General features: G+C 36.5%; 1 long non-coding RNA gene across 1 annotated transcript in view; it reads left to right on the top strand.

Moving 5' to 3' along the window:
- Window positions 1-3,083: 3,083 nt before the first annotated feature.
- Window positions 3,084-27,050, top strand: part of LOC132660396 (uncharacterized) — a 28,349-nt gene continuing 4,382 nt past the window's right edge. Inside the window, exon 1 of the long non-coding RNA XR_009601756.3 lies at window positions 3,084-3,156. This is a non-coding gene — a long non-coding RNA (uncharacterized LOC132660396). The remainder of the gene's footprint in view (window positions 3,157-27,050) is intronic.

The following is a 27,050-nucleotide window of genomic DNA, read 5'->3' as shown; positions in this document are numbered from 1 at the left end:
GATAATAAATGACCTATCTACAATTTTTTAAATGTTCATTTATTTTTGAGAGGGAGAGAAAGAAGGAGTGGAAGAGGGGCAGAGAGAGAGGGAGACAGAGGAACCAAAGTGGGCTCTGTGCCACCCCATTTGTGGGCCCAAACCCACAAACCGTGAGATCATGACTGGAACCAAAGCCTAACCAACTGAGCCAGCCTATCTACATTTTTTAGAGACTGTTCTGAATCTCAGAAATTTGAGTATTAATGAAAGATTAGTAATATAAAAGAGCCTTAGAGCTCAATCTCTTTTCTCTCTTCCCCTCTCTTCTGCCTCTGCCTTCTTCTCCTCTTCCTCCCATCCTCCCTGCCTCCCTCCCTTTGCCCCTTCCTCCTTCCCTACCTTCCTCCCTCCCTTCCTTCCTGCCTTCCTTCTTTCTTTCTCCCCTTCTTTCCCTCCTCCCTCTCTTCCTCCCTTCCTCCCTGCCTTCCTTCCTTTCTCCCCTTCTTTCCTTCCTTCCTTCCTTCCTCCCTCCCTCCCTCCCTTCCTTCCTTCCTTCCTTCCTTCTTTGTTTCTCTGCTTCCTTCCTTCCTTCCTTCCTTCCTTCCTTCCTTCCTTCCTCTACCTTCCCCTCTTCCTCTCTCTCTCTCTCCCCATCCCCCATTATTTTATTTGACTGGTGAGGCCAACATAATTTGTCTAGGTGTACATGGAGTGATAACTTAGTTTCTGGCTTCTTTCCACTATATCTTGAATCACAATATCAATGAGCTCAAAAATATTTTGGCTGTAATCAAGAAGCTTTTGTTACATAATCTCTGTGTATCCAAAATTGGTCTAAGGGCTATGGAGTCATGTAAGGATGTTAACGCATGACCCAAATTACCCTCAGCGTTGAGATAGCAGAAGAATTGTAGGCGGAAGCTAATCATCTAATCATAATTATCAAAACTGAATAGGAGTTCAAACTATAAAAGTTTTTTACTTCTTTCAAAATTACAATAATACATTTCATTGTGCATTTTATGAAAGAGCGGTAAGCTTAGCTTTTCACATTAACTCCAGGGATAGGATGAAAAAAAATAATAATGAACATAAGTCTGAATTGTATCTGTTGTGAGAGAAAAAGTTAGTTCTTCATCAGTGGTTTTATACATTTCTCTTCACCTTTGTTCAGGTTATAAACAGAGAAATTCTGTGATAATGTGCCTCACAATAAAGCAACTTCTAATAGAATTCGTTTGGCCATCAGATCCTGACCTCTGCCGCTCGTTTTGTTCAGTTATCTCTTTAACCTTAGGCTAATACGATTTTCCATTTTACACAATTGAATTTTCTGGACCTTAGTTCGAGTGGTAAGGGGTTATACACTCACCTAGATTCACTTTTGTTGTTTATATGAATATAGTTGTCACTGGTTGTCTTCCTCAGCGTAAAGATTAAAAGCCAGCTCCTCACAGGGAATAATAAACTCCAATTAAACTTGATATTTGAAGCATTTCAAAGTGAGTATAACCCCTAGAAGATTGTGGCCCACATCGTCATCAGTCTGCTGTCATACACCGTGTGGACCCAAGAGCTCATTTTAGTGTTTTGTCTATGTTGGCGACATGACATGCCCCAAAACAGAAGATTGATTGACACTGAAATGCCATTTTAATTCAAAAAAATGTCGCCGGGTTATATTTGTATTGATCTTTTGATTATTTTTTTTCACAACTTAAAAGATGAGTCTTGTCAAATTTCAGGAAACACTGTTGTTTTCAGTAGATAGAAAGGCTTTCTAGAATGGGAACTCAGTTGACACGTATCATCCTTTCCTTTCTGACATGACTGATAATGTTTCTCTATACTCACTGGCATGAGACTAATAAGAAAATCATAGCAGACTATTGATACCAGAGAAAAAACATGAACGAGACTTTCAAAAGGTCCCATTGCAATTCAGTGATTTAGGAAAAGAACACAGTAGAATGACAGATTATTTTCTGATACTGGGAATATATGTGGATTATATAGAAGGTTCTCACTTTTGAGAAAACTTTTTTAAAGTTTATTTATTTATTGAGAGAAAGCAAGAGAGCAAACAGGAGAGGGACAAACAGAGAGGGACAGAGATATCCACAAGCAGGCTCTATACTGCCAGTAAGGAGCCCGATGCGGGACTCAAACTCATGAACCTTGAGATCGTGACCTGAACCGAAATCAAGAGTCAGATGCTTACCCGACTGAGCCACCCAGGTGTCCCTGGAGAAAATTTTTGAAAAGCAATAAATACATTTCTAAGATATCTGGAGGTCTTATTCTTCATTTTTTGGAGTTCTTATTCTGTTACATAATATATATTTTCTGTTTGACCTTTAAAGTAAGTATCCTTAACTTAATTTACCTGCTGAAAATCTATAGTAAATTACATGAAATCATCTCATATCCTAAAAGTCAGTGATTGGAATGAAACACATGATCTATGCAAATAGCTGTAAAAGACAAGTTAGAACCTGAAAAAGAAGGAAATTAGGAGAACAAAGTTTTGTATAAGACATAAAATATTTTTTAAAATAATTATAATGAGAAGCAGAATATATGCTGCCACATGGTAATAGATACAAATAAAATGAAAACTCTTGGAGAGACAGTTTATTTTCTTCAAATATCAAGAAAGTATCGGCAGAGGAGTTGAAGTCGAGTTGGATATGGGAATGAGTGGGTTTTCCGATAACAGACGTGTTAGACGTGACAACTCTTTTGTCCTATCTCAGAATATAAAAGGTGGAATGAGTGTTTGAAGTCATAGGTTGGCAAAGGTGCAGAGAATGTTCCATAGTTCCTTAAAACGTCTTACTTGTGTGCGTGTATTTGTGGATATGTGGAATCATCATGTGTGTATGGGGAAGACAAAGACAGTTCTTCTAGACAATTCTGTCCCTGTTCCCTGGTAAAATTCTTTAAAAAAATTTTTTTATTAGTTTCCTTTATTTTTGAGAGGCAGAGAGAGGCACGGTATGAGTGGGGGGAGGGGCAGAGAGAGAGGGAGACCCAGAATCCGAAGCAGGTTCCAAGCTCCGAGCTGTCATCACAGAGCTCGATGCAGGACACAAACTCATGAGAACCGTGAGATCATTACCTGAGCTGAAGTCTGACGCTCAACCAACTGAGCCACCCAGGCGCCCACCCCTGGTAAAATTCTTACTGACTGTTTTGGTTTCAGCATAAGCATTTTTTTCCTGTGATTCATTTATGTAGACTTGACTTTCCCTTCTTGACATTTCTATAGCACGTTTTATGTTTTTTTATAACTTGATATTGTACCTTCATTACATGATTGTACATTTATGTCCCCTGTTGGACTATAATCTCCTGCAGCTAATAAGTGAATGCTATTAATTTCTGTGGGCTCAGAACCAGCCTTATAGCCTGGCACATTGTAAATTTTCATTGAGCCCATTGTTTTTAACTGAATGAAAGAATTGATAAATATAAAGGGGGTTTTAACCTCCTCTCATTATTTTGAATTTTTTTTATGATGGGAGTGCAGGCTCTTTCTTTTACAAGGAATATATTTGTGGCTATAAGTATGTGTTTTATCAAAGGGTCATTTTCCTGACTATATTCTTCCCGAAGCATTTTAAACAACATAATTTTGTGGGATAAAAACAAGAAGGGTTGGGAGATTGTGTAAAACCTCATAAATTGTTTATAGTTATTGAAGAATTTATAAAGAGACAACTTGAACATTTCCTTTTTATTGCTGAGTATTCGAAAAGGTTCTTCTCCCTCTAATATCAGTTATGCATGGAGGAGTACTTTGTAGGTAAGCGAGAGCATCTTATAACATGAACAGCATGTGCAGGAAACATAAATATCTCTTCATATGCAACATTTAGTTATAACAATGTGAAGCTCATTCTCCTCCCACATATTTACATGCCTACTAGAGAAACAGAAATTACTGTAAGTAGACACATGGGTATTTAGCATCAGACCTTTAGGTTACATAATTTTGAAGATAGTGAACTACGGGGTAACAATATAAACTTTAATCACAGAAGTTTTTCACCACTTATAATCTATAAAAATATTTATGACACTTAGATGCTAATTGTGAACATTAATATTGGCTAAACAGTACTCTGATGGGAGACGCCCATTTTATTTAGGAATGAAAAAAGAAAATGGGATATGATTAAAAGGGTCTTTAAAAAGGCAAATAAAGGGTTTCGTGGTTGGCTAAGACTTAGGGATTTCAGTACTGTGTTAATTACACAGCACTATCATAAACTGTAGAAATGATTGTTGGACTGTGCCTCAGTCATACCTTTCAAATTGTTAACAGTGACAGATGGTCCTTTCAGTTTTAACCACAAAGTTGTTCCAATGAATAATCTGTTTTACTTCAAAAAAATTTTTTTTAACGTTTGTTTATTATTGAGAAACAGAGAGACACAAAGCGTGAGCAGGGAGGGGTAGAGAGAGGGGGAGACACAGAATCCGAAGCTGAGCTGTCAGCACAGAGCCCGATGCAGGGCTCGAACCCACAAACTGTGAGATCATGACCTGAGCCAAAGTCAGTCACCCAACCAGCTGAGCCACCCAGGCGCCCCAATCTGTTTTACTTTTAAATTCTCACAAAGAATTCAGGAATTCTTACATTATAAAATATCAATGTATATAATGCAAAACTTAAAAATTCTCTTTTTAAAACCTTCTATGACTTTTTCCACCCAATCCCAGCACTCTCTACAATTTTGTATATCCTTCCAGATAAGTATTCAAATATATACATGCATATATTTATACTTGTGAACATGTGGCATTTATAGTTTATATATTAGTATATGTGCATTATATTTACATTATACACCTGCTTCTTTCACATTAAATCCTTGAGAACAGATAAGTGCAATTATATGTAAGCTTTATTTTATTATTATAAGTGTCTGTAATTCCGAAGTTTGCACCACAAAAGTTTAAAACTATTTCTCTAGTTATGGACATTTAATTTGATCCAATATTTACCTGACCAAAAGTCAAAATTCGTATTCTGGTCATGATAGAATAACAGAAAGATTTAACCTCTCCCCTTACAAAACTAGAAAGCAGAAGAAAATAAATGAAACCACTTTTTCAGATGTTGGACAACAGGAAGGACAGGTGTAGCATCCCTGAGAGAAGGGAGCAGAGCAAGGTAAGCCATAAAATCCACCCTGGCTTTCCGCCAGAGGCACATTATAGACCAGAGTACAGGTGTGGACAAGCACTGTTCCAGGACTAGGCTTCCCCAGAGTTGTAAAAGGATCCAGGTCACATCCTGCCCAATCTGCCTTCTTTTTCTTCTTTCCCTCCTAAGCTGACTAGCAGAGCTATACTGCATTCTAGAGAATCTTCCCATCTGCTCCCGTCCCACCCCTGCTGTATCTTTCATAGGTGTTATTCACAGTAAATATTTTGCATATCTATTCTGTCTTCACCAATAATTCTCAGAAACTCAGAAAGACACAGACAAAGAAAAAAGAAAACTTGAGCAACGCCATTAACCAATTTAACTTAATTAACAATCTGGAAAAACTTTAACCAACAAGGGCATTTTGTTCGTTTTCCAATTGTATTGAGATAAAATTGGCATGCAGCACTGTGTAAGTGTAGTGATTTGACTTACATATACTATAAAATGATCACCACAATAAGCTTAGTTAGTATTCATCGTATCATATAGATACAAAAATGTGGATTGTTTTCTTGTGATGGAACAGTTAGGATCCACTTTCCAGAACACCATCAATTGGGGCACCTGGGGGGCTCAGTCAGTTAAGCGTCCAACTTTGGCTCGGGTTGTGATCTCTCGGTTCGTGGGGTTTGAGCCCCCAATCGGGCTCTGTGCTGACACCTCAGAACCTGGAGCCTGTTTTGGATTCTGTGTCTCCCTCTCTCTCTGCCTCTCCCCCACTGGCGCTCTGTCTCCCTCTGTCTCAAAAATAAATAAACATTAAAAAAAAACCCATCAACTGGATATAATGAATATCTGTAGACTATTTCATCCAATAACTGATTAAAAATTCTTCCTAAGCTGGAATATTCTGGGCCATAAAGCACACCTTAATAAATTTCTAATAAAGGAAATCCTACATTGTCTACTCTTAGACCACAATGTAATTCAGTAAGATAATAGCAGAAAGATAGCTGCAAAATCCCCAAATGCTTAAGAAATTAAACAACATACTCTCCAACAGCACATTGGCCAAGAAAAAAATCTCCAAGAAAATTTAAAGTATGTAAACTTAAATATAAATTTAAGTGCAACTTATCAAAATTTGTGGTGCAGATTTAGTGATGCAGTGAAAGCAGTGCTAAGAGGAAGGTTTTTAGCATTGGATGACTATTTTAGATGAAAAGAAAGATCTAACACAAACAAACCAAAAAGCCATATATGAAAGACCCAACGCTAATGTCATCCTCAATGGGGAAAACTGAAAGCTTTCCCCCTAAGGTCAGGAACAAGACAGGGATGTACACTCTCACCACTGTTTTTCAACATAGTATTGGAAGTCTTAGCCTCAGCGATCAGACAACACAAAGAAATAAAAGGCCTCCAGATTGGCCAGGAAGTGGTCAAGCTTTCACTCTTTGCAGATGACATGATGCTCTATATGGAAAACCCAAAAGATTCCACCAGAAAACTGCTAGAACTGATTCATGAATTCAGCAAAGTTGCAGGGTATAAAATCAATATACAGAAATCTGTTGCATTTCTATACACCAATAATGAAGCAATAGGAGAAGAAATCAAGGAATTGATCCCATTTACAATTGCACCAAAACCCATAAAATACCTAGGAATAAATCCAGCCAAAGAGGTGAAAAATCTATGCACTGAAAACTGTAGAAAGCTTAAGAAAGAAAATGAAGACAACACAAAAAAATGGAAAAATATTCCATACTCACAGTTAGGAAGAACAAATATTGTTAAAATGTCAATACTACCTAAAGCAATCTACATATTCAATGCAATTCCTATTGAAATAACACCATCATTCCTCACAGAGCTAGAACAAACAATCCTCAAATTTGTAAGGAACCAGAAAAGACCCAGAATAGCCAAAGCAATCTTGAAAAAAAACCAAAGCAGGAGGCATCACAATCCCAGACTTCAAGCTGTACTACAAAGCTGTGATCATTAAGACAGTATGCTACCAACACAAAAACAGACACTCAGATCAATGGAACAGAATAGAGAACCCAAAAATGGACCAACAAACATATGGCCAACTAGTCTTTGACAAAGCAGGAAAGAATATTCAGTGGAATAAAGACAGTCTCTTCAGCAAGTGGTGCTGGGAAAACTGGACAGCAACATACAGAAAAATGAACCTGGACCACTCTCTTACACCAGACACAAAGATGAACCCAAATGTATGAAAGACCTAAATGTAAGACAGGAAGCCATCAAAATCCTCGAGGAGAAAGCAGGCAAAAACCTCTTTGATCTTGGCTGCAGCAACTTCTTACTCAGTAGTCTCCAAAGGCAAACAAAAGCAAAAATGAACTATTGGGACCTCATCAAGATAAAAAGCTTCTGCATAGTGAAGGAAACAATCAGCAAAACAAAAAGGCAACTGACAGAATGGGAGAAGGTGTTTGCAAATGACATACCAGATAAAGGGTTAGTATCCAAAATCTCTAAAGAACTGATCAACTCAACACCCAAAAAACAAATAATCCAGTGAAGAAATGGGCAAAAGACTTGAATAGACACTTCTCCAAAGAAGACATCCAGATGGCCAACCGACACCTGAAAAAATGTTCAACATCACTCATCATCAGGGAAATACAAATCAAAACCACAATGAGATACCACCTTACATCTGTCAGAATGGCTGACATTAGCAACTCAGGCAACAACAGATGTTGGGGAGGATGCAGAGAAAGAGGATCTCTTTTGCATTTTTGGTGGGAATGCAAACTGGTGCAGCCACTCTGGAAAACAGTATGGAGGTTCCTCAAAAATTAAAAATAGAACTACCCTACAACCCAGCAATTGTACCACTAGGTATTTATCCAAGGGGCACAGGTATGTTGGTTTGAAGGGGCCCATGCACCCCAAAGTTTATAGCAGCACTATCAACAACAGCCAAAGTATGGAAAGAGCCCAAATGTCCATTGATGGATGAACGGATAAAGAAGATGTGGTGTGTATGTATACACACACACACAATGGAGTATGACTCGGCAATCAAAAAGAATGAAATCTTGCCATTTGCAACTATGTGGATGGAACTAGAGGGTATCATACTAAGTGAAATCAGTCAGAGAAAGATAAATTTCATATGACTTCACTCATATGAGGACTTTAAAAGACACAGAACAGATGAACACAAGAGAAGGGAAGCAAAAATAATATAAAAACAGGGAGGGACACAAAACATACAAGACTCATAAACATGGAGAACAAACAGAGGGTTGCTGGAGGGGTTGTGGGAGGGGGGATGGTCTAAATGGGTAAGGGGCACTAAGGAATCTACCCCTGAAATTATTGTTGCACTATATGCTAACTAACTTGGATGTAAATTAAAAAATAAAATAAAAAATTAAAAGCAAAAAACAAAACAAAAATCTTAGCATCTACTTTAGGAAAATGAGTGAGTTCAATCCAAAATAACAGAAGAAAATAAATAAAACAAAAATTAGAGCAGAAACCAATGAAAGTGAAAACAGAAAATCAGTATAGAAAATCACTTAAACCAAAAGCTGGTTCTTTAAAAAGACCAAGAAAATCAATAAACCAGTAGCCAGGAAAAGAGAGAGAGAACAGTAATATCGTTATTTAAAAACAAACAAAAAAAGGGTAACAAGGAAATACAAAAAGTTACAGGACTGACTTCCTGATTTCAAAACTTTCTATAAAGCCATAGTAATGAATTGGTGATATATATTTAATTGGTATTGGTGATATATATTTAATTTGAACAGAATAGAGTGCCCAGAAATACACCCACATAAATACGGCCAACTGATCATTGACAAAGAGCAAAAGCAAACACAGTAAAGACAGTCTTTTCAACCAGTGACGCTAGAACAAGGGACATCTATAGGCCAAAAAAAAGAAAAAAAAAAAAGAAAAAAAAAGCTAGTCACAGATCTTATACCTTTCACACAGATTAATGCTCAAAATAATCATAGTACTAAACTATGCAAGTCCTAGAAGATACATAAGAGAAAATCTAGATGACCTTGAGCTGATGATGACTTTTTAGATAAAACATCAAAGGCATGACCCATGAAAGAAAGCATTGGTAAGGGGGAATTCATTAAAATTAAAAACGTCTGCTCTATAAAAGACAAGGGAATGAAAAGTCAAACTACAGACTGGGAGGAAACATTTGCCACAGACACATGTGATAAAGGACAGTTATCCAAAGCATACAAAGAACTCTTAAAACTCAACAATAGGAAAATAAACAACCTAATCAAAACTGGGCCAAAGCCCTTTTCAGTCTTTGACAAAAAGAAGATATACAGATGGCAAATAAGCATATGAAAGGATGCCTTACATCAGAAAGATGTAAATTAAAATAACAATGAGATACTACTATATACCTATTAGAACAGCCAAAATCCTAAACACTGACAACACTAAATGTTGATGAGCATCTGGGCAACAGGAACTCTCATTCACTGCTGGTGGGAATGCAAAATGGTACAGCCATTTTGGAAGACAGTTCCTTGGGTTCTTGCAAAACTAAATATACTCTTACTATATGATCTAGCAATCACCTCCCCTTGGCTTACCCAAAAAGTGGAAAACTTATGTCTACACAAAAACCTGCACATGGGTGGTTATAGCAACTTTATTCATAATTGCCAAAACTTGGAAGCAACCAAAATGTTCTTCAGTGGATGAGTGGATAAGTAAACAATGGTCCATCTAGACAATGGACTATTTTTCAGTGCTAAAAATAAATGAGCTATTAAGGGATTAAAAGACATGGAAGAACCTTAAATGCCTATTACTAAGTGAAAGAAACCAATCTGAAAACTCTACATACTGTATGATTCCAACTCTATGACTTTCTGAAAAATATGAGGAGAGTAAAATATGGAGACACTATCCATATATCCCAAATAAGAAGACAGTGGTTATCTCTAGTTAGAAGGGAAGGAGAGGTAAATAGGCATTGCATAAAGGACTTTTAGGGCAGTGAAACCACCCTATTTGATACTACAGTCGTGGATAAATGTCATTATAAATGTGTCTGAACCCACAGACTGTCCAACAGCAGGAGTGACCCCTAATGTAAACTATAGACTCTGGGTGACTGTGATGGGTCTGGGTAGGTTCATCGGTTACAACAAATGTACTGCACTGGTTTGGGATGTTGATAATGGGGGAAGCTGTGTGTGCATGAGGGAGGGGGTATCTGGGAAATCTTTGCCTTCTGTTTAATTTTACTGTGAACTTAAAACTATTCTAAAATAATAAGATAATAAAAAAATTTCCTGTGCCATAATCATTTGTAGTGTCCTTTATTTTACAAAAGTAACTTTGTGCTTGCCTTAAAAAAAAAAATTCATGGGGCGCCTGGGTGGCTCAGTCGGTTAGGCATCCGACTTCCGGCTCAGGTGATGATCTCATGTTCTGTGAGATGACAGCTCAGAGCCTGGAGCCTGCTTCGGACTCTGTGTCTCCCTCTTTCTCTGCTCCCCTCCCCCAACTCATGCTCTCTCTCATTCTTAAAGAGTAAATAAACATAATATTTTTAATTCAATCATATTTAGAGAATGGTAGAGAGTACTGGGTTACGTGAAAGAAGTTATTGCTTCATAATTCAATTGAGGAAGATTACACATAATCATAAATTTGGCCAAATCATATAGGACATAAATGCCATGCTCTTTAAAATGTGGTTGGAAGCCTTTGCCAACTGAAAAAGAGGTGTTAAGGGCCATCTGATTCCAGAAAATTATTCTATTTATATGTTCTTATATACGGTTTTCTAAACTAAGTGTGGAATCATGCATGGCTATTAGGAAATATAAAACAGCATGGAAAATAACTTCTGTAAGCAAATTGCCTCCAAACCCTATAATGGCCAAACTTTCATTCGTGTCTTAGCAAAGATAATTGATGGGTAGATAAAAGCCTGTAATGTTTTGTCTATAAATAACAAAGAATGTTACATAGGAAGCAGAACAATTAGCAGATTCTAGAGTTGTTCCAGTTGTGAAACAAAAGAGCTGCTCAAAAGTCTGCTCCCTCCTCTGAAGAGCCTCCCTTGATCTCTGGCACAGCTGTAGTCCAGATGGGGGTGGGGGGGGAGATGTATATCCTGCCTTCTTTTCCCTTTGTCTTTGTTACCTCCCTCAATGATAGAACTGCGAGTAGTCTTAGTAACTAGCGGATCACTGAGTCCTGCTCATTGACAGACACCGTATTAAGCATTGCTTAAAAATTGCTAAGCATTTTACACTCACAGTCTTAAGTACAAACACGTGTCTTGGTTTTTTGTCTTTAAAAAGAAATGAAAAAAAAATGAAGGTTAAGCTATTAAATTAGCAACACAATGCTGACTCAATCCAAGATTGCCAACAACAAAGCATTACTTTTACCCACCATGCCAGACAGGCCATATTTTATTGTATCAGTTACTTGCATGTGTGTTTCAGGCCCTAGCCTAGGACCACAGATCCTATCTTATAGGTGCTCAACAGACATGTAAGAGAACCAATAATTTCCAAGTTGTTTTGAGACAACAAAGGCTCACAAGAAAGCTTTATTTAGGATATACATTATCTAAAGATTCTATTAAAACCTGTCCAGATATTTTAAAAGAAGAAAAAACACAGCCAGCTTTGATTGACGCAGCTGCGATCTAGGCGATCTGCCTTGAACACAGTTAGGACAGAGAATCAATTGGGCTTGTCGTAGGAGTAAAACCTTTCAAGTCAAAGTACTCCAAGTAAGATGATTACATCCTACATGCTGTGTAGGAGTGTTGACTTAGGTATGCCAGCTAAATTACCTGGGTTTATGCCTTGGGATTTCTAGGTGTTTTATATTTTAGTCATAATTAAATTCAAATGCAAGGATGTCTTTTAAATAGTGGAAATGTTAGAATTTAGAGGGCTACATAATATTTCCCAAATTAATGTATTCCAAATGTATAGCCGTGTCTAGATGGTGTAATGGGGTGGGGTGGATTGGTGTATGTTTTATATATTCTGACATCTGTGATTTAAAAATAAAAACTTGTTATCTCATTAAGTACAGAAAAATCATTTCCATGCGTCATTATGAGAAAAAGACTGTTATAATAGGGCTACTTCCTTTGGTGAGATTCAAGGAGAGAAAAAAGTCTGGGAGAAGGGAGGAAGAGAGAAATGGGAGAGAGAGACCTAAGGCTAATACTCAGGCCAAAATAGGTACAAGAATATATTGTATGACAGTTGTCTCTCTTAAACCATTAGAATCAGTGACCTATTTAAATGTGTATGTGTTTCCCCCCACTTTCCTAAGGCATTATTAAACTTAGAAGCTGCATTTGAACAGCTTGTATACACAGCTCTGTGCAAATATAGATTAGATGTTCAAATTCTCACGATTAAGGCATGTTTTGTTTGTGGTTTCTTTTTGAGTATTCCGATTGCAGCCACATGTTCAGTTATCTGCAATATGCCATCCTTTAATTATCTCCAATATACTGTGATGAAAGTCATTTAATAGTCTCTTGAATGTCCACAAAAGTAACTGGCTTAAAATATTAAAATAGGGGTGAATTGCTAAAGTGACCATTTGCGTGGAATTTACGCTTAAATGATTAGTGCATGTCTATTTCTGTTCTCTTAAGCAGCAACTCTCTCTTCTCCTCTGTCTAGACATCTTTGTTTACACACAGGCAATTTAAAAACTTGCTTACAATGTAATGAGTTGGTATTTCCTAGAATTCCCCAAGTTCTATAAAACGGTATATGCTCTTCCTCCTCAATCATCAATATATTACCTAAACAGCCACTAGAAACATGAAAGCCTGATATGGCATGAGATTGTTTTCCAGAAAGTATCCTACTGGCAGCACACCTTACATAAGATGAGGCATTTTTAATTATTTTCTGAGTCAATATTTTTACTGTGATATATCATAAAAGTCTCTTTAGGTAACAGAAACACATGATTCTAGATCCACAATATATGTACTGTTCCAAGAAACACTGCATTCAGAAAGGCTAGGTTTAGTTATAGGAACATTTTGTATATGTTTCAATGTGCACAGGGAAAATCAACATAAAAGAGAAAATGGGAATTTTACCACCATGGCCATTTAAAAGCTACAATCCTTGCAAGCAGTGTGCTGAGGAGTATTTTTCCCTAAAATATAAGCTGGAAAAACTGAACAGAAATAGTCTAACAGTGGTTGATTGCTAAGTCACTATCACTTCAGATGCCGTAAGTTTAAGTAACGAAAATTCTAAACTCAAATTGCTTAAACAATGAGAAGGCTTACTTTTTTTAAAAATTTTTATTTATTTTTGAAAGACAGAGTAGGAGAAGGGGGCATAGAGAAAGAGGGAGGCACAGAATCCGAAGCAGGCTCCAGGCTCCGAGCTGTCAGCACAGAGCCCGATACGGGGCTTGAACTCACAAACGGCGAGATCACGACCTGACCCAAAGTCTGATGCTTAACCAGCTGAGCCACCCAGATGCCCTGAAGACTTATTTTTACATTTAGGAAGACCTAAGGCAGATTGCCTACAGTGTTGGTTAATTCAGTCACCCAGTGTCATCACCAAGAATGCAAGTTCTTCATTTTAGTCTCCTACGATCAGTGCTGTTGCCTTTGTCTTTTGTGAGTCCCCTCCTGTTGGAAAGAATCCTGCAAAGTTCTAGGTGGCGTGTGTAGGTCTATAACATCCAACAAAAGAAAGGAGCCTTCCTTTCTCTTCTTATGGATCTCTTTTAATCGGTGAGGATCCCTTTCCCAAAGCCAGTTACACACTTGGCCCATGACTTACTGCTTGATATGGTCACATTTCCATGGTAAGTCAATCACATCCAAGGGGAATGTGATCACCTATCAGTTAAGCAGATGGCTTCAGGAGTTCCATTGCAAAGGAAGAAGGGCATAAGAATGAATGTTGAAGGAAAAAGTCTACGTGTCTCCAATGTTATTCTACAATGTAGGTACCTTGTGAAAGGGTGTTGATTAGATTTCAAATGATGGGAAAACCTAGAATTGCTTATGTCATAATAGTTACCCCCAATACACTGATTGCTAAAATTCACTAAGATGGGAAGTTTATGCAGAAATAACTGAATAACTGGGACATCTTGAGATTAAGATATTCTCTAACAGAACTTCAATTTAAAAAGCCAGCCTCTCCTGGAGTGTCTCAACACTTATCCCTTCTGCCTCTCTGTATTCTACAATCAAGCACTTTGCTTTACACATAGAAAACAACAACAACAAAACTTCTGTGTTTTTCCGTCTGAAGTTATAGAATCACAAGCAGCCTTTGATTTTCAACAGACTCTTTTCCGTTAGTTTATTATCACAGATAGAAGCTGTTTCATAATCTGGGGACAATTTTGGGCAAATGTGTATTTTTCTAAGCTGAAGCTAACGATGAATAAAATATTTATTATGTACCTTTTATGAGCAAGGACCACAGATCTGTTTAAATTTTCTTTAGAGGACAAAGGCAAATGCCTGCACTTGGACAGTGTTGCTACCATTTCTGCTTGGCTTCATTCCACACTCTTATCTGTTAAACGAAGGGAAAGGAGATTCCCTATTCATAGCCTTTGAAGGCAGTTTTGAAAACCTTTCCCCCAAGTGATATTTGAGCTAAATTCTAGCTATAATGGTCAACCATGATTTTCATTTCACTTCTCGGACATGACTGCATCATAATGTTTACAGACCCCTGCTCCAATATCTTCTCTCTCGTAAAGGATATATAATATGAATGACACTATCATTGTTACATCAGAATTTCCATTTTCAGAATCCTGATAGTTCACATATAAAGCTAGTCAACACTGATGTAATTCTACAAAAAGTTTCTCCTTTCTTTCCAATTTAAAATAGTTCAAGAGACATTGTGGCTGGGGCTGACATCTCTAGTTCAGTGGTTGGTGAGTCACAGTATATTCTTTGAGATTGGCGTTCTTAATCAGGAGTAATTTTTTTTTTTTAAAAAAGCTCTCACGTTATATTTCAGATGTGACTCATACCTTAAAATATATATGCACAGCGTTTTTTCATTAGGTTCTCTCATTTGTCATATCTCAAACAATGAATTAAAGTCATCAGCCAAAATAAGAGGTGTTGCACTGTATTTGGGGCAAATAGAAAGAACGGGATGCTCGGGAAATCCGGTGCCTGCTTATCCCAATAAAGGAACTTTGCATCTTCTTGTGTATTGAAACTGCTAGGCTTAAAATATGTATTTACAGAGGACTTAAACTTTAAACACCCAAGAAAATTATTATTTTTTTTAGGATATTTTATTTCTTTGTAAGCATATGTTGTTGCTTTTTACCATAAAGCATTCTGGCTTCGAATAGCCCCTGTTTCTGTTGTGAGGGCAAAAGGAACAGCTGTTTGTCTAGATTATCCACTTGTGAATTTTCACTCTTCTTCTGTTTTACTCATATTGTTAATATAAAAACCACTGTGAACAAAGTATCTAGGCCCTTAGCCAAGACTATCTGATATGAATCACACTAATAAAAACAAAAAGATAGATAAGCATTTGTATTAAAAAGTTATAGGAGACACTAAGCTGTGTTTTTAATGCAAGCATTTTCAGAAAAACACAAGAATATTATGCTAATTCCGAACATATTTTCTCCCATGCTTTCAGCATCTTCAAAACATGCATCAGTATTGTTTTCCTTGACATTGTTACTATTCTCATTATTTTGCATAATACAGTGGTAGGTTATCTCAGAAAATATGGAATGAAAAGTAAAAATGAGGAAGTTTGCTGGAAGCCTTCTCATTCTAGAAATGTTCAGTTACCCACTCATGTACTGAAACTTGCATAAAAACCAGTGGCTGGCAAGACCTCATTTCAGGACTTTAATTTTTTGGCTTAAGGGCACTTGAGACAGAAATCACCTAAGATCGTTCCTTGGAATTTTTGTGTGCTCTTAAACTGGCAATATCCAGTCCTCAATCTAATGAACTAGTTCACTAAGCACTGGTGGAGAAAAGAGAAGAAAAATTGCCCAAATGGGACAATGAGGACTTGGAAACTGTTGTTTTCTTCATAAACAGTTTCTTTGTATGGGACTTGAATGGTTGTTTTAAAATGTCTATATTATTTTTAATTGTATTCTAAAAAATATTTTATATCTCATTCTATTTTTCCTGCATAGCAAAGCCATTTGAATGATTTGCTGGCTAATTTTTCTGTGAAATATTTCAACAACAATGGCTTCTTGACATCAGGGAGTCAGTCAGACATAATAGAGTTTTGCTAACAAGCCTCACAGAAATTAAGAAACAGATAATAAATCTGACGTATAATCTTCACACATAATAAAGTGAAGTTTGGAAAATTTAATTGTCTAACACACCACAGTGTATGTAAACATTAAGAGCTTGATTCAAACAGAAAAACAAAAAGTCAACACATATTAAAACTGATATCCCCTTCTTAAATCACCAGGTCTCTGTGCTGACACATTGGCCATCCTATCTTAGAAACAGAGTACAGAGGCCTAAGGGGAACCACTGGAACTAGGATAAGTTCTGGAGTTCTTTGGGAAGTTGGCTAGAAAACCAGAAGCCATATTGAGTAGTTCAGGTACAGCTGTGCAGGACATTTCATTAGTGATATTATCAGTCTCTGGTTAAAAGAGTAAATGGAAATCTTACGAATCATTAGTAACCCTGAGCTGGAAATACAGCTGGCACTTTGCCCTGGGTTAGAAGTTTGAGACAGCAAAGAATGACTGAGTATTTGTTTCTTTGGCTTTTCAACATATGATGACTTCTGTACTATTAGTGATACTCAGTGTTGAGCCCTTGATACTGATATTTCTAACATCAGTTAGAAGGTTGCCTGTATTTAAGTAATACTCACAATATTATAGAATTTCAAAGTTAAAATTAAATAATGAAAGTAAATAAAAATTTCAGTACTAGGATTATTTTAATTTGCATGATGCTTTTCATCTGACTATCCAAAAATAACTGAATCTCTTTAAAAGCTGATACAAGTCTTTCAAGAAAATGGCTCTTTCAGTATACATTTTCCTTAGCCTGACACTAAAACTTCTAAACTTGTCTTAAATTCAAACCTAGAGTAGTTCACTTAAGAAACCTGGGTGGTGGCTCAGTCAGTTAAGCATCTGACTCTTGATAACTGCTCATGGTCCTGATCTCGTGGTCCTGATCTCATGGTGGTGATATGGAGCCCCGGTCAAGCTCCGCACTGAGCACGGAGCCTGCTTGGGAATCTCTCTCTCCCTCTCTCTCTGCACCTTCCCTACTTGGGCGCTGTCTCTCAAACATCAAAAAAAAAAAAAAAAAATAAAAAATAAAAAAAAAAAAAACCCACAAAAAACCTAACACCTAATGGTTTGTCATAACCAGTAGTCTTTTTTCATAGCATGCAAATAGGGATTAACTTACATTTGTTCAAAATGTCTTAGAGAAGACCAGTAAATGGTCAGTAATGTTGAATATGAATTGGAAACAATTGTTTAGTGTGTGAATATTAGTACTGATCTGTTCCTGTTTACCAACCCATTTCTAATTGCCAATCCGAAGCTATACTGTGTATTGCCAATGTGTTACTTGATTTTTATAAGAAACAGGATTTTAAGGAGGAAATGAATGAGCAGAAGATAAACAGTAAAAACAGACCTTCCATTTCTGTATCTATAAGTGTCTACATTCACTTATGTGTATACATATAGAGTCAAGTCTACCATCATAGAAAAGCTTAGAGAAAGTCATAAGACTCAACTTAGTTTTTCCCATTTTTGTTGTTTCACCATAAAGTATGGAATCCTATTCATCACATTTTAGCAAAGTAGCTAAAAGAATAGACCAGATAATTTTTTTTCAATATATGAAATTTATTGTAAAATTGGTTTCCATACAACACCCAGTGCTCATCCCAAAAGGTGCCCTCCTCAATACACATCACCCACCCTCCCCTCCCTCCCACCCCCCCATCTACCCTCAGTTTGTTCTCAGTTTTTAAGAGTCTCTTATGCTTTGGCTCTCTCCCACTCTAACCTCTTTTTTTTCCTTCTCCTCCCCCATGGGTACCTGTTAAGTTTCTCAGGATCCACATAAGAGTGAAAACATATGGTATCTGTCTTTCTCTGTATGGCTTATTTCACTTAGCATCACACTCTCCAGTTCCATCCACGTTGCTACAAAGGGCCATATTTCATTCTTTCTCATTGCCACGTAGTACTCCATTGTGTATATAAACCACAGTTTCTTTATCCATTCATCAGTGGATGGACATTTAGGCTCTTTCCATAATTTGGCTATTGTTGAGAGTGCTGCTATAAACATTGGGGTACAAGTGCCCCTATGCATCAGTACTCCTGTATCCCTTGGGTAAATTCCTAGCAGTGCTATTACTGGGTCATAGGGTAGATCTATTTTTAATTTTTTGAGGAATCTCCACACTGTTTTCCAGAGTGGCTGCATCAGTTTGCATTCCCACCAACAGTGCAAGAGGGTTCCTGTTTCTCCGCATCTTCTCCAGCATCTATAGTCTCCTGATTTGTTCATTTTGGCCACTCTGACTGGCATGAGGTGATATCTGAGTGTAGTTTTGATTTGTATTTCCCTGATGAGGAGTGACGTTGAGCATCTTTTCATGTGCCTGTTGGCCATCCGGATGTCTTCTTTAGAGAAGTGTCTATTCATGCTTTCTGCCCATTTCTTCACTGGGTTATTTGTTTTTCAGGTGTGGAGTTTGGTGAGCTCTTTATAGATTTTGGATACTAGTCCTTTGTCCGATATGTCATTTGCAAATATCTTTTCCCATTCCGTTGGTTGCCTTTTAGTTTTGTTGGTTGTTTCCTTTGCTGTGCAGAAGCTTTTTATCTTCATAAGGTCCCAGTAGTTCATTTTTGCTTTTAATTCCGTTGCCTTTGGGGATGTTTCAAGTAAGAAATTGCTACGACTGAGGTCAGAGAGGTCTTTTCTAGATCAGATAATTTTTTTTTAATTTTTTTTTTAACGTTTTATTTATTTTTGAGACAGACAGAGACAGAGCATGAATGGGGGAGGGGCAGAGAGAGAGGGAGACACAGAATCGGAAGCAGGCTCCAGGCTCTGAGCCATCAGCCCAGAGCCCGACGCGGGGCTTGAACTCATCTACCGCGAGATCATGACCTGAGCTGAAGTCGGACGCTTAACCGACTGAGCCACCCAGGCGCCCCTCAGATAATTTTTAAAAACATATTGTTTCACAGGCATCAAGCTTTTAACTACTTGTTACTGAGACTTAGGTCAGCAAAACAAAAAGCAAAATGTAAGTTACGCAAAGCTGTGGAGAAAACTGTGTGCAACATTGTTGTAGAAAGTGATGAGCAAAATTAAACCTGACCTCAGGGAGCTCCCACTTTAACAGGAAGAACAAGAAAGGAAAACTGGAGTATGTGAGTACGAATTATAAATCAAATAGAATAGCCACACTTAAGGTTTATTTGTGTTTTTGATGAATAGACTTTCTTAATTTTAGTTCATTTTACCAATATTTCTGAATAGTGCTTTATGTGTACTGTTAAAAAACCAATTTTCCCTCTGTGACATCATGAAGACTTTTGCTTATTTTAAAACTAGGATGTATTTCATAAACCATAAAATTTATCTTTTAAGATATAAAATTTAGTGGGTTTTAGCACACTTACAGAATTATGAAAATATCACCATTATCTTATTTAAAAATGTTTTCATCACCCCAGAAGAAATCCCATACCTACCGGCAATCAGTCCCCTTCTCTCTCCCTCAGTCTCTGGAAACCTTTCATTTGCCATCTTAGATATTTTCCTGTTCTGTACACTTCACATTAATGTTCTGTACACTTCACATGTAATTTTTAGTCTTTTGTGCCCAGATTCTCTCATGTAGAATAATGTGCTCAAGGTTCATCCATGTTGTAGCATTTACAAGCACTTCATTCCTTTTTATGGCTAAGTTATATTCCATTGAATGGATACACCAAATTGTGTTCATTCATCCTCAACTAATGGGCATTTCAGACTGTTTCCATTTCAAGCTGTTGTAAGTAATCCTGCTGTGAACATTTGTATGCACGTATATTTTCACTTCTCTCAAGTATATAATTCGGAGTAGAATTTCTGAGTCATACAACTCTAACTTTTCCAGGAACTATCAAACATTTTTCCAAAGTGGTTGCACCATTCCCATCAGGAATGGATAAGGGGTCTGATTTCTCTCTCTCTCTCCTCCTCCCATAGATAGATAGATAGATAGATAGATAGATAGATGTACATGTATATGTGTGTGTGTATATATATATATATGTATATATATACATAATATATATAAATGTATACGTATTTATCTACATCTATATATAAAGATGTATATATAAAAATATATATATATAAATTTATATATATATATAAAATCATGTCATCTTTATTTTTTTTAATTTTTTAATGTTTATTTATTTTTGAGAGACAGAGCACAAGTTGGGGAAGGGCAGAGAGAGAGGGAGACAGAATCTGAAGCAGGCACCGGGCTCTGAGCTGTCAGGACAGAGCCCAATGCGGGGCTTGAACCCACAAACTGTGAGATCATGACCTGAGCCAAAGTCAGTCGCTTAACCAACTGAGCCACCCAGGCGCCCCTCGTGTCATCTTTAAATAAAAATAGTTTTAGATATCCCTTGCCAATCTGAGCACCTATTATATATTTATTTTTCTTACCTAATTTCCCATTGCTAGAACCTTCAGTGCAGTGTTGAATAGAAATGGTCAGACGGACATCCTTGTCTTGATTTTTATTTATCTTGCTTTTGTCTTGTTCTTGGGGTAAATATATCATCTTTTATCATTAAGTGTAATGATATATGTAAATTTATGTAGATATTTTCTCAGGTAGAATAAGTTCCCTTTTCTTTCTAGTCTGTTGAGTATTTTAACATGAGTATTAGATTGTGTTAAATGCCTTTTTGCATCCATTAGGAGGATATATGGTTTTTTGTCCTTTATTCTGTATGATGTGTTACATTGATTAATTTTTGTTTGTTGAACAAACCTTTATTCTTGGAACAAATCTCAGTTGGTTATAATGTTTAATCGTCTTTTATATGTGGCTGGATCTGAGTTGCTAGTATTTTGTTGAAGAGTTTTGTGCCTATATGCCTAGAAGATATTGGCATTACTTTTATTTTGCTGAAAGGTTTTTATCCTGCTTTGATCCCACAGCAATACTGTCATCATAGGATATTTTGTGACATGGCCTCTCTTCCCTGATGTTTGGAGTTTTGAAGTACTGGTATTAATTCTTTTTTGAACATTTGGTAGGACTCACTAGTGCATCCATGTAGGCCTGCAGTGGACTTTATGGAATTTTTTGCTTTGTTTTGTTTTGCTTTACTAATTGTTGTCTTTGCAATAGATCCTTTAAATTTTCTTAGTTCATTTCAGTAGTTTGGGTCTTTTTAGGAACTTGTCCATTTCATTTGTTGACTTGCAGTCATTTGTAGTGGTCTTTTATTTATTATTTTTTTAACTTTCTGTGAGATTAAAAATGATTTTTACTTTTCATTTCTGGTTTTAATAATTTTAGTCTGTGGTTAAGAATTTAGCTTGCTCTTATTTTGTTGTTATTTTATGGTAAAACATTACAATATTGACTTGAGATCTATCTTCTTTTTGCTATAAAATTCCCTGTAAACACTCTTTTTGGTGTATCCCATAACTTTTTTGTATGTTTTGTTTCTGTCTTTGTTTTCATTTATTTTCTTGGAAGTGTTTTGTAATTTCTCCCCCCCCCCCCGACATTAGTTCTTTAGTAGTGTGTTCTTTAATTTCCACAATCTTGTGAATTTTCCTAATTCCTTTTTCTGATTTCTAACATCATCCCTTTGTGGTTTTTGTGTTTTTGAGAACACTGTGTCTCTGATTTCACTCCTTTTAAATTTGTTAAGACGTCTTGTGTTGTGACCTAATACATGGTCTGCCTTGGATATGTTCCTTGTGCACTTGAGAAAGTAGTATATTCTGCTCTTGGTGGCTGGAGTGTTACAATTTGTGTGACAGTGATAATCCAGTCTTCTATTTCTTTTGTAATCTTCTGTTTGTTCTATGGATTATCCAAATTGTGATAATGAGGTTTCCAATAATTATTGTTGAAAAGTCTGTTTTTGTATCAGATTTGTCAGTTTTTCCTTTACATATTTTTGGGCTATGCTGTTATTTGTATACATGTTCATAATTGTGTGACTTCATGATTAACCCATTTATCATGAAATATCTCTTTTTTTTGTATCGAGTAGCATTTTTCTTTGTCTTCAAGCCTATTTTGTCTGATATTAGTATAACTACTCCAGCTCTCACTTTTGCTTTTATTAACTTTTAGAAGCTTAATGATTACTTTGCATACTTAACCAAAAATTCTCTGGAACTGACTTAGTGTATGGTGTGAGACAAAAGTCTTTGTGTGTGTGTATTTTATTTGTTTTTATTTGTATAATTTTCTTGTATGGATTGCCAAATGGCCATGCAACATTATTTTAATTCAGTAATTATTCTTTCCCTATGAATCTGTTGTGCCATTTTTTTCATAATTTAAGGATCCATTTATAGACAGTTCTGTAATTTCACCTTTTCTCTTCATCTATTTCTCTGCCCTTGCACCAAACCCAATATTTCTTACCTAATGTGGTTTTTAGGTAAGTCTTTACATCTCTTGTTATTTTCTTTAATAGTTCCTCAGTGATTCTTTCCTCATTGTAATTTTCCATATCAATGTCAGAGTTTTTGTCGCTATCTATGGACAAAATATTCATGATAGTAAAACATGAAATTACAGATTATTATTAGTAGGACTCTCATTTATGTATCTATTTAGTCCATGAAAATAACATTTTTCTAGATTTTTAAAATGATAAAATTTATAAATTTTATATATAAATTATTGTATTTATATTTATATAATTTATATTTACAAATAATTTATATTTACACATGTATAAGTTATTATATATAAAATTTGCAACATATGTAATGTTTTGTCATTCTTTTCTAGATATCTTGTATTTGTCAATATTTTTTTTTTTTTTTACAAATTTTTTTAACATTTTATTTATTTTTGAGACGGGGAGAGACAGAGCATGAACAGGGGAGGGTCAGAGAGAGGGAGACACAGAATCTGAAACAGGCTCCAGGCTCTGAGCTGCCAGCACAGAGCCCGATGCGGGGCTCTAACTCACGGACTTTGAGATCATGACCTGAGCCGAAGTTGGCCACTCAACCGACTGAGCCACCCAGGCACCCTTGTCAATATTTTTAAAATAAACTTTAATTTTCAGAGCAGTTTTAGGTTCATAGCAAAATTGAGCAGAAAGTAGAGTTACCATTTACCACCTTCACACCCCCACCCTCCCAACACATAACCTCCCTCATTATCAACATCCTGCACAAGGGTGGTAAATTTGTTACAGTTGATGAACTGCACTGACACATCATTATTACCAAAGTCTGAAGTTTATATTAGGGTTCATTCTTGGTGCTGTACATTCTATGGGTTTGAACTAATGTATAATGACATGTAATGTCCACTATTACAATATGCGGAGTAGATTTACTACTTTAAAAATTCTCTGTACTCTATTTGTCCCTTCCTCTGTTCCAGCCCCTTATATCAAGATTTTAAAATGATACATTTAAAATTTTATTTAAGTTTTATTTAAAATCAGTTTTCATTTAAAACAACTATTTCTTTTTCTTTTGATTTTTCCCGTATCAAACTATTTTGCAAAACTTCCTAAAAATCTATTTGTAGATTTTGGAATTATTATGTTTACAATTATGTCATCTATGAATAATGTTTGCTTTACTATTTTTATTACTCTTATTATGCCATTTATTTATTTTCTTATATTTGTTCACTTGCTGGTACTTTCAGTATGATGGTTGAAGTGATGGTCCCTAATACAGTTCTGTTTTCAAAAAAAGAAACTTTCCAACATTTCACAAATTGTGTATTGCCTTTATAAGATCTAAATATGTGTCATCTAGTCCTTGCTTACAGAGAGTCTTTATTATGAACATATATGCAGAGAGTCTTTATTATGAACATATATGAATATTGACATTTTGTATCTATTGCAATAACTCTCCTTTAAGTATTTATTAGTGTGTTGGGGCACCTGGGTAGCTCAGTCAGTTCAGCGTCTGACTCTTGATTTCAGCTCAGGTCATGATCTCACAGTTCATGGGATTGAGCCCCAAATTAGGCTCTGTGCTGACAGTGCGGAGCCTGCTTGGTATTCTCTCTCTCCCTCTCTCTCTGCCCCTCCCCCACTTGTGTGTGCACGCTCTCTCTCTCTCTCTCTCTCTCTCAAAATAAATAAAACTTAAAAAAAAGAATGTGCTAATATGTTGAGAAATGTTGTGACCACAGTATTAGGCATTGTATAGTTGCAAACTTAATCCACAGTAAGATATGCAAGAGGGTGCTTAAGCCCAAAAGACTGAGAATGTAAACTTTTAGCCAATATGTGCATAAATGGAAACCTTCATACCCATGTGTATCACCTCTGGAAAATCCTTTGGCATCATCTACATACGTTAAAATACAAATTTGCTAAGATTCATCACTTCCACTCCAGGTACATAACTAACAGAAGTACATCAGGATATGCCCTGAGGGACATACACAAGAATGTTTATCAGACTATTGCTTGTAATGACTAAAAATGAAACAAAACAAAACAAACCCCAAAAACAACAACAACAACAACAAAATAAACCATGAATTCCAAGCCAGACGTATTATGCTTAATTCAGCAGTATAATAATATAGAGATTATAAAAATGAATAGACTATATCTACCTCCAATGACACAATTGGTTCCACAAGGAAAATATTGGGTGGAAGAAAAGGAAAAGTAATACACTGAATGATTCCACGTATACAGCAATAAATACCTCTCTATGTATAATATGTATAAATGCAAGCATACATACAATACTAAAGTGTATTGTGAAGAGATACATGTGATGTGCCTAAACTAAAAACTGGCGGTAGGCATGGGGGGCGGAGGGCCAGTGACACAGCTTCCAGGAACATCAAGATTGTAATTTCTTTAGTGCACAGGAGAAAGACACAACAGGAAAGCGTCTCAAGGTACTGGCAAACTTCTAGCTCTTGATCTTGGTGGTGGTGACATGGATATTTTCATTGTGACGATTTATCAACCTGCAACTTCACGTTTTCTTGCATTTTCTGTATGTGTAGTGTACTCTGCATTTTAAAAAATAGATGTTGTTTGTTTGGGATTTTTTAAAGAAGAAGTAGAACACTTAATGGTTACAGTATTTTTTGTTTTTCTTTCTTAAGAGCAAGACTTCTTTCTGAGTCATCCTGCATCGCCTCAGAGAGGAAGATAAATGCTTGTTGCAGGCTATTACTTGTAATATATGTTTCTCAGCTATTTTTGAGCCTCAGTTCCATATGAACCTTATAAAAATTTAAATTGCTTGGTTACTATAAAATTTAAATGTTTGGTATAAATTCAAATAAGCATCTCTCAATAACTATTATACTATCTCTCTTCTATATATTGTATGTGGACCATTAGAATATCATTTGGGAGAAAATGTGTCATTAATGAGAAAAATGGGTAGAAGCCATGTGGCAAGGCTTCTGTTCCAATGACAGAATTGAATTTCTTCAGTCCTGAACAAGTCCCAAGGATAACTGGCTGTATTGTCAATGACAGTAGAGTCAGTTGACAATCATCTGTATCAAAGTTCACATGTGTGTTACCTTTTCAGCTTCATGTGCAAAGTTATCTGCAATGGGCTGAATGTGAATGATTTGAAAGGTGTTATTTATCTTTTAGGTTTAACACCAAAGCAGGAATTCTGCACAACAAATTCATATTATGCAAACCTATTTTATAAATATTTTTTTCATGTTTATTTTTGAGAGAGAGACAGTGTGAGCAGGGGAAGGGAGGAGAGAGAGGGAGGCACAGAATCCCAGGCAGGCTCCAGACTCCAAGCTGTCAGCACAGAGCCTGACATGGGGCTCAAACCCATGAACCATAAGATTGTGACCTGAGCCGAAGTTGGGTACTCAATCGAGTGACACCCGGGGTCCCCTAAATTTTAACTCACCTACATTCTTTCATGATTTTGAAAAAAGTATACCTTATAAAATATAATGAACTATTTAAAGAACATGCAAGTTAAAAAATCTGTCTCATTGCCAGAAACTCTGACATACGACATAATCCAGAGAGTGCTCTAATTTCATAGAATATGTATAGGATGAGAAGTCATTGAATAGAACAAGAACTTACTCTCGCTCTTTTTCTGTGGTGAAATTGCTTATCCAATTTGGGTCACAGATTCCTTGTTCATAAAACCAAAGAATAGGGCTCCCAATTTTGGTTTTCAAACTATATTCCAAGATTCTTTAGGCTCCCCATAAATGGCTCAAGGACAGCCATAAAGCAACAGGGAACCTAAGTGAGCAAGAATCCTATAATTGATTCAGAAAAGTAGCCCCATTTTTAAAGATTACATATCAGGCTTTATATAAACTCTCGCTGGGCTAAAGGAGGTCCTGCTGGCTAAATTAAAACAAACGATAAGAATATCAATGATATTGGCGCCTGGGTGGCTCAGTCAGTTGAGCGGCCGACTTCAGCTCAGGTCACGATCTCGCGGTCCGTGAGTTCGAGCCCCGCGTCGGGCTCTGGGCTGACGGCTCAGAGCCTGGAGCCTGCTTCCGATTCTGTGTCTCCCTCTCTCTCTGCCCCTCCCCCGTTCATGCTCTGTCTCTCTCTGTCTCAAAAATAAATAAACGTTAAAAAAAAACCAAACTGCTACCAA

This window comes from Panthera onca, chromosome B4 (assembly GCF_046562875.1).
Source record: "Panthera onca isolate mPanOnc1 chromosome B4, mPanOnc1 haplotype 2, whole genome shotgun sequence".
Classification (NCBI taxonomy): domain Eukaryota; kingdom Metazoa; phylum Chordata; class Mammalia; order Carnivora; family Felidae; genus Panthera; species Panthera onca.
This window is presented reverse-complemented; position numbering and strand designations above follow the sequence as displayed.